Source organism: Schistocerca americana, chromosome 1 (genome assembly GCF_021461395.2).
Source record: "Schistocerca americana isolate TAMUIC-IGC-003095 chromosome 1, iqSchAmer2.1, whole genome shotgun sequence".
Lineage (NCBI taxonomy): Eukaryota > Metazoa > Arthropoda > Insecta > Orthoptera > Acrididae > Schistocerca > Schistocerca americana.
In genome coordinates, this window is record NC_060119.1 from 1,143,933,929 (window position 1) to 1,143,943,132 (window position 9,204).

General features: G+C 41.4%; 1 long non-coding RNA gene across 1 annotated transcript; it reads left to right on the forward strand.

Moving 5' to 3' along the window:
- The first annotated feature begins 8,428 nt into the window (after positions 1-8,428).
- On the forward strand, positions 8,429-8,787 carry LOC124602760. Its single transcript, XR_006978590.1, has 2 exons — positions 8,429-8,487; positions 8,611-8,787. It is a non-coding gene; the product is annotated as an uncharacterized LOC124602760 (long non-coding RNA).
- The last annotated feature ends 417 nt before the right edge of the window (positions 8,788-9,204 follow it).

Sequence of the window (9,204 nt, forward strand, 5' to 3'; positions counted from 1 at the left end):
CTCAAGAGTGGAACATGGCGGGGTTTCGGTCATAATTTGGGCAACAATATCACGGTATTCCGAGGCCAATATGTGTAACCTGTCCCGGCGGGGTCAGGGATTTTCTCTGCCTCGTGATGACTGGGTGTTGTGTGATGTCCTTAGGTTAGGTAGGTTTAAGTAGTTCTAAGTTATAGGGGACTGATGACCATAGATGTTAAGTCCCATAGTGCTCAGAGCCATTTTGTGTACCCTGAAAAGTCGCATTACTGCCGAGGAGTATGTGGCCCTTTTGGTATTCAGGTCCATTCTACAGAATAACGATGATGAGGAGGAGGATGATGATGATAATGATGATGATGCTTTGTTCCAATATGACAGGGTCCCTGTTCACACAGCTTACATCGTACAGGACTTCTTTAGTGAGCACAGGATGATTTGCTTCGTCTCCCCTAGCCACCACAGTCAGCCGATTTCGGAATTATTAAGCCTACATTTGGAGAGAAAGGTGTTTGATCGCTATCCTCCCCCATAATCGCTGTCTCGGATTGCCACTATTTTGATGGAAGGCGTATACGATTGAAGACCATACAGGACCTGTATTTATCCATACCGACATGACTGGAAGCTATATGGAATACCAACTTGTTTTCTACATGATAAGGTGTTGCGTTTGTGGTGTTTCCAGATTTTTATCAACCCTGTATTTTCTATATCAATATCAAAACAAGGTTCATATCAGAGAATATAGAAATGTAAAAAACTTTAAAAATAATCAATAAATTTCTAATTGACTATAAGCTACACATGTAATTATCATCTGTCAAGCAATCTGCATATACTAACATATATCATTGATACTTGTCATTGGAAGTGTAATGAAAAACAGCCACGCTGCACACCACTCGTTAGGCCAGAACATCTCGGACAATTCATCGACTCATCTCTTTAGGCAACACACTAACTCTCTCCCCGCCCAGTTCGCAGCTGCATTCTGTAATAAAAAACTGAGTCAACTTGACTTGAAAGAGTGTCATGGGACATCAGCACCGAACAAATGCAACGAACAAAATCAAATAAAAGTGAGAAGAATTTAAAAAAAAGTGGCTAGCATTGCTACTTCTGGATCACGGGGTCCCGGGTTCGATTCCCGGCTGGGTTGGAGATTTTCCCTACCAGGGGATTGGGTGTTTGTGTTGTCTTCATAATTTCATCATCATCCTCATTATTAGTGACAATGGCTTGTCTGGACTGTGAAAAAATTGGGACTTTGTACGGGAGCTGATGACTGGGCAGTTGAGCTCCCCACAAATCAAATATAATGATTATTATCTCCCCACTCTCCTACTAGCTCCCCAAACACAAGTAGGCTCAAGTATTTTTATCTGAAAGAAAACTGTCCTAGCTATAAATCAAAATTATTTCCTAATCTTGACTTTAACAATGATTTGTGGGAAAAATTTCAAGGTACTAAGGTAACATGAAAACCTTCTCGATATACCCAGTCGAGAACCCTCTTGTCCAGGTCTCAGTTGACTGACTGGCTGCACATAAGGGACCTCTACGATAGGCAGAAATCTGAAACGGTCAGAGGCAAAGAAGAAAAAAGAATCCAGTTTGTTATCAAGTGACTGAGGAATACCTGCCTGCACCACCTTACCTGGATAAAAGCTTGAGGATGATTAACGCTTGTTGCCTTCTTCTTTTGGTCGTTCTTATATTGACACTAAAAAATATACAGTGTGAATCAGTTGCCCCTACCACTGTTATTATACGCAACCCGAAATGTTATAGGTGGCCTTCGTAAACCACGAGCGAGATTTTCATATTTTCTCGCTCGCTGCTCGAAAACTATTAGTCCCACGGAAAAAATAAACAAAACCTTTTTGTAGGAAATTCAATGTTATCGCCAGAGGCCGTAGTTTACGAGTTATTCGAGGGAAACGTACAAAAGTGACCTCCAAACGCATTCCGTCCCCACTGGTTAGGATTTCTAGTTTGTTGTTCACCATAACCCTATCAACCACTGTATGAATATTTGCAATTGCACGGATTATTTCCCAAATTTGTCAAATTTGGATCTTAATTGGCTCGCATCATTACGCTACTGGTTTAATCTGTAATCTCCCCCTCACTTATCGACCTTAACGACAGTGAAAAATTAAACCACGTGCACCTAATGGGAATTTGGGAAAAGCAATCGTCACCGAAGATAATTTGTCGGTAAAGAGGGAGGAAAGGGTTACATCTAAATGAAAGGAAAAATGCAAATGAAATTGGTGGAAACTAATTTTGAGAAAAGGGTAAAATTAATAAAGAAAGTAAATGTGCGGTCGTTACAATTAATTGGCGTTAATTAGATATTTGAGATTTGGGGAAAGTCACTGTCGCCAGTCCTATGGACAACTACTATAATAACTGAAAATGAAAGATTATTGCACATATAATTAGCACTAAAAGCGTGGCAACTGAAGGTTTACACGTGTTATGTGAAAGCTGAATGTTTGTCAGAAGTAATAAATTTCGCTACACTCTGACTTAATTTAGCAAAAGAATTAATAAAACCGGAAAATTGAAAGTTAATTTTGTGACTGGAATTAATAGTGAACTTCGTTTCTGAAGCACTACGAAATTCAATAAAATAAGGTTCGTCTTGGGCTACCTCAACAATCATTCCAAAAGCTACTTGAATCCACACAATTAAGAAATAAGAGATTTAACTTTGATCTTGAATTAAGTGATTCAGAACAATTAACAATAGCAAAATTTAGTACGTACCAAGCTGAGCTGCAGTCACAGGTAAGCTAAAATATGGTAACAAAAGTCGCACTCTTAATTTGTGCTTGTGTAATCTAAATATTGTAGCCAGCTATGAATACCTTAACTGAACTTTGAAATTAAAGCAATGAAATGGAATGATATTACTTTAATGCTGGCGTTTGAATTTCAACGACACTCGGGTTCATTCCAGAAAAGGAAGGCACCCTGCTCGTTAATGCAATTGGAGCAATGAGCAACAAAGGTTCATGCTAAGTTGCTGTAATTTTGCGATGCAACAGTTTAAAAAACCTGAGGTCTGCCATACAGTTCTAAAACTTTAGGTGCTTCCAGTCTTCCTTGCTGGTTGATTGAAGGTTTGCAGTCGTCGATTGGGGAGGTGGCGACAGTCACTCATTGTCGGCCGTCGCTGTTGCAGAAGCTGGATGTTGGCGCGCCTTCTTCTCGACACGGTCACCAGGCAAAACGGGCTCTTGATGTGCGCCAGCTAATGCTTCCTGTCCGCCACACTGTGGCAGAAACTATCATAGTAAGTCGAGCGCAATTACATGCTGGCAAACCCAGAAAGCGCGGCAACTCGCGGGAGCGTCACACAACACACCTGCACCACCGCCCTACTCCAGCCCGACACCGCTCTGCCCGCGCTCCACGCGGCAGAGTTCACACTACCAAAGATACTATACACTTCGGCTCTCCACACGACCTATCGATGTAATCCTTCGATAGAATAGTTTTCCCTACGCAAGACCCAGCGTAAAAATACAAATAATATTTACAAAATAAACCAATTATACATCGACATAAATGCATAAATATATGTATACAAATAGTGAAACAATTACAATATATAAAGACACAGAAATGTCATATCTTCAGGTAACAAAATAAGGAAAAAAATTTATAGTACAATAGATGGAAATAGGATACGCATTTCCGGCGTTACACGTGCCCCACATTGTCTGAGGACGTTCGTGTAACTTAAACAGACTCAGAAAAGTCCCAAAAAGGAAAAAAAAACAGCGGAAATGCATATGCTCAAACATCAAGTACATTTAGCATTAGGCTAACTAACTATAAACCATTTTTAGACCATAATAATTGAGTGGAGAAATTTCCAACCTTATTCCACTCTGTCATCTTACACAAAAGAAAACAGGTTGACAGTATATTAAAATTTATAGAAAACATAGAAAATGGTTTAGCTATTCTAAAATCACCAACATTCCAACATCAAGAAATGGAATACTATTTACAAAATTAATCAGACTACATGGTCATAAAAACAGGTAGATCAAAATACGCAAATTAATAATTAATTACATAGAATATACATTTTTATATAACCTTTTCATAATTAATATTCTCGTCATGAGAGTCCACTTAACGCTAAACAAGAGAATAATATACAGCAGATCGAAGAAAACATACATATGGACAGCAGAATTCTTTCACCTCAGCTGTCCGGGAAGAAAAACAACTTCGCCTTCAGTACCCGCAAGCACAAAGAATGCCGATTGCGGCACAAGAGCCGACAGCGGCTCCATCTCACTCGCCTGTATAACGGCATTTCCAGAATGTCCGATTCATTGAATTCTTTCGGAAAAACTCACTCCCGAGTTATCTCAAGGAGTCCATTAACACCACCACAGTGGATAACTCAACACTGTCCATCATCACACGCTTGTACTGCCCTGAAACTTAAAACAGCGTCTAAGTATATCGGCAATGACTAGTAAATCACATATTTATGAAATTTTACAGTTAGTTACAAAATCATATTTACATTCCTTAATATATTGTGACTCAACTGAAAACTTAAACTAGCAGCTTGGATTTTTCAATTGATTAATAATCAGTTACTCTTAAATCATTTAATCAAAATTAAATACTTATTAATTACAACTTCTTTAATGACCTCTTGGTCAGGCAAAAGGATGGCAACCTAGCAAGTCCTTAAATCTTACACTATATATTTACATACTGTACAAATTATCCATTCTGTGGTATTAATCAATCCTTGGTTGGTACAATTTCAAGTCTCCAATGTTCCGTATACCTAATAGTTTTCCACAGCTTGGATACTCTAAGCAATAAGCTTTGGTGAGAGGTATACCAATGACTTTATATGATCCATTATAAACAAACTTAAATTTAGAGATTTCATTGTCTATCTCGCTCGATTTCTCATGAGCTTTTACAAGTACTAAGTCTCCGATTGCAAACTTAGCAAAACGCGCTTTAGCGTCATGACGACGTATGCGAGCATCGGCTTTTAGTTTCATTACTTCTCGCAAACGATCCTTTTTCACACCAATACTAATGTTAATCCGTGGAGGGAATTTGATTATCTCTTCCAATTCACTTTCTACACTTTTGTCAATGCCGGAATTCCTCATGTTACGGCAGTTCAAACTCATTCCTACGTCAATGGCATCCAGCCAGTTAACAATGTGTGTGTAGGCTGGTATTGACTATTCGCACAGTCTCCTGCGTCGTCAAAACTAACTACTATTGTTTTATCTTGTGTCGTACATATCAATGTTTTGCTCTCGCAATTAATCACTGCACGGTACTTTAATAGCCAATCTAACCCGATAATTACTTCCGTAGTTACGTCTGGGACGACGACAAACTCTTGTTCAAATCGTGCCCCACATATCTCGAAGCTGACAAAAATCTGTTTTGTGACCGGTTTACTGGCCTTCCCAGTAGCACCGTTAATTTTCACTCCTGTTACTGGCATAACTAAGATACCAGGTCTGTCTTTCAGTAGCTGAAATATTTTCCCAGATACAGCACTCAATTCAGCACCGGTGTCAATCAATACGTTTAATTGTAGGCCATGCATATTAACAGACACTACTATCTGTCTACACTTATCCTCGACTGTTTCTTTATTTTCCCACAGTAAATCCTCGTCTATATCCAGGTCATTCCAGAAAAAACCATCCGGCTTTGATCCTAAATCCAGCTCATCTGGCGACTTTTTCAGCCTCTGTTCACATACAGTTTTAATTTCAACACGTTTGTCCTGAGGCTCAGTCTGTAGCTTCCCCTCCAATATCGAAACCTTTTCCTGTAACTCGTCAACTAGTGAGTGTTGCTTTGCTATCAATTCACTAATTTTCACCTTCGTTGATTCCTCTTTGGTCAGATTGATCTCATCTGCCAATCTACCTGGAGGAATGTGCCCGGTAGTATCTGCAATTACTTCCTCTTGATCTGCGCAACCCACACTGCTACCATCTGACCGTATAACGTCAGCTCTAACCTCATACACGCTGTAATCTACGTGCTTTTCTACTAATCGTGTCCGGCTGTCACTAAAATTTTCATAATCTTTCTCCTTAATAATCTCGCTATGTTTAAACTGGAGTTTTGCGTCGGATGGGTCGGCTATTTCTACCACTATAACTTTCGGTAAGGTTTGTCGGTTAGGGCCAGAACTGTCCGTTACTACTTCAACATCCAACTCCTGCGGGACGAAACACGACGAATCTTGCTCGTGCTCCCCATTAACATCAACTATTTATGGTAAAGTCTGCCGGCTAGGGCCAGGACTTTGTATCACTTCACAAACACTACCTTCCTGCGGGACGAGACGCGGCAAATCCTGCCCGCGCTCCCCATAAACACTTCTCCCGCACAGGCCCCTATAATCTCTTACTTCGTCGTATAAGCGACCGAACTGCCTTAACCAGACCTCATCCCTCTCTACATCCCCTCGCTCGATGACGGACGTGTTATCCGACATCTGATCTTCTCTCAACAATTGCGAATCATTCTTAAACTCAATCTCCAGTTCCGCTGTGGGTGTTACAGCCACTTTATAATCGATTTCCGGAACACTACTTAAATTGTTCTCACTGACAGTGAATGTATTTTCTACCGCCGTGTCTACAGCTCTATCTACTACTTGTGGGTGCACTCCTTTCTCCTAACACTGGCACACTCTCCCGCCGTTGATTATTCCATACGGAATTTTCATAACGACGACTCCTGGATTTTCTCCCGTTATTGGGCCGCCAAAATTTCTCCACACCCGGTAGTATTGTAACAAGGCCAGTCCCATTCCAAAATACTGTTATCCATGATGGCGGCCATGACGTCAGAGTCATTATGAAATGTTTTCATAACACCGTCACCATTCCAAAGCATCGTTAGTCGACAACAACAAGGTCGCACGCAGTGTATCTGGCACGTGTTGCCTCTCTAGTCTTTATTACCGTAGCGGGTTGTGACTTAGAGAGAGTCCATTCCAAAGCATCGTTAGTCGACAACAACAAGGTCGCACGCAGTGTATCTGGCACGTGCTGCCTCTCTAGTCTTTATTACCGTAGCGGGTTGTGACATAGAGAGAGTCCATTCCAAAGCATCGTTAGTCGACAACAACAAGGTCGCACGCAGTGTATCCGGCACGTGTTGACTCTCTAGTCTTTATTACCGGCGCGGGGTTGTGACATAGAGAGAGAGTTAGCGCCATCTCTCTCTATGTCGCAACCCCGCGCATACATACACGCGCTAGGCAGGACCTATATAAATCAATGCACGACCTACCTCACTCTCACACTGCTCGTATACTTCATTCATCCAATACTTGTCACGTCTTCGTAATTAAACGTGTAAAAATGAAACGATCACGAACCGCCAGTGACAGCAGCAGCAGCAAACGTGCTCATGTGGACGAAGTTCCATTCCCTGGTAAGTACATTTTCAGTATTCTGATATCTACACCCTTTAACTTTGTGCGTGAGTGCTACATATCTTTTATAATGCTCTCTATAAAGATCGCTCCTCCACTTGTTCTGTGTGTGTTCCGGCTTACGTTTTGTACCCTTTTGAATCTCTCTCTCTATAAAAATTGCTTATCCACGCCTTTTTTTTTACCTCTAACTTGGGTGTCTGAATCTTTTATTTTAACTGTTACATTTGTTTTGTACTGCTCTCTATAAATATTGTTCATCCACGTGTTGTATGTTACGTGTTATACCCGTTTTCGATCTCTCTCTCTAAAGTTTACTAAGTCTTTTAACGGATTCTATGTTTGTGTATGTGTTAAGTCTTATATCCGTTTTGGACATCTCTATGTAAAGAATGACTTTCCACATGTTGTATGTGTTATAATTAATTTACCGTATCCGCTATAAAGATAGAGCTTCCACGTGTTGTGTATCTGTTATATTCGTTGTGCAGTGCTCTTTGTAAATATTTCATTTCGTTCCTTTTTTTTTTTTAATTTGCTGCTCCGCTTATTTCTCTATCACTTAACTGAAAGCACACTTCCCTTTCCATATGCGATATTATATGCAGTCTTCTCCATCTTTCTAGATTTCTTCCAGCAAATCACGGCTGATCTAGACAACCAGATCGAGATGGACAGGGCTCAAGCGCAGCTCGAATGTAAGTACATTTATAATACAATCATACTTCTTAAAATTAAATAATTTCATCTAATATATACCCGTTTCCTGATTGTATACATTTAGTCCTCATAAGCCGGTCTTTTCTTTGTAGATGCGCCTAATTCAGCATTCGGTTCAACCACCCAAAACGTTCAAGGAGGCGACGGTAGCGTTCAAACGGCGCCCGCCACACAGGACACTCAGTCTTTAGAGGAGAAGGAGACCAACCTGCCTGACCCATTTGAGGAGATCAACCTACCTGAGTGGTTTGAGGATCTACTTGATTTTGGCAATGAGTTGCTCAAACCATGGAGTCAGAGCGGAGAAGGTGAATAATTTTAAACATTAACATTCCTTCACATAACCACCATTATCTACTCTTATTGTTATTATTTATCGCTCTTTTAAATATAAATCACTAAATTAATTTTTTTCCTTATTTATCTTACAGGTATATCACACGGCGTAGGCCGTGTTCCTAGAGCGGTGGTTGCGGGGGCGGGACTCGGGCGCACCGAACCGCAAAGACACGCCGCGCCTTGCGTAGCCCCTATAAGGGCTTCGCGGGAGACGGATGCAGAACACGCGCCAGCTCCTCCCCCAGCGCTGTCGCAACCGTTTGGCTGCGCAGCCCGTCCGCCGTCGCCACAGCCTGGCCCTTCAAACCGGCTGTCACCCCCTCCTCCTCTAGAAGCAGCAGCTCGCCGCCGCCGCCCACGCAAGGTATGCGTTCCGAGACGTATACCTCTCCCCGCAAATGATGATGATTACGATCACCCATCACCAGCCCATTCATCTATCGGGTGGACTCCTAGTTGTAGCAACAGTAATAATAGTAATTTCCTTATGGCTAGCGGTAGTTCTCTCCCCCGTCCTATCGATAACGAATTCGATCAGAATAACGGCGTAATGACTCCCTTAGAATACTCAGCAGTTGCTAGAGGGTTTGAGGGGCGAATCTCTTTCACCAGAATTGAGAATCCAGGCGGGAGGTATCGCGATCCTGTAAGGTTTTTGGAGGCGTGCCTCCCCGTCTTGGAGACCG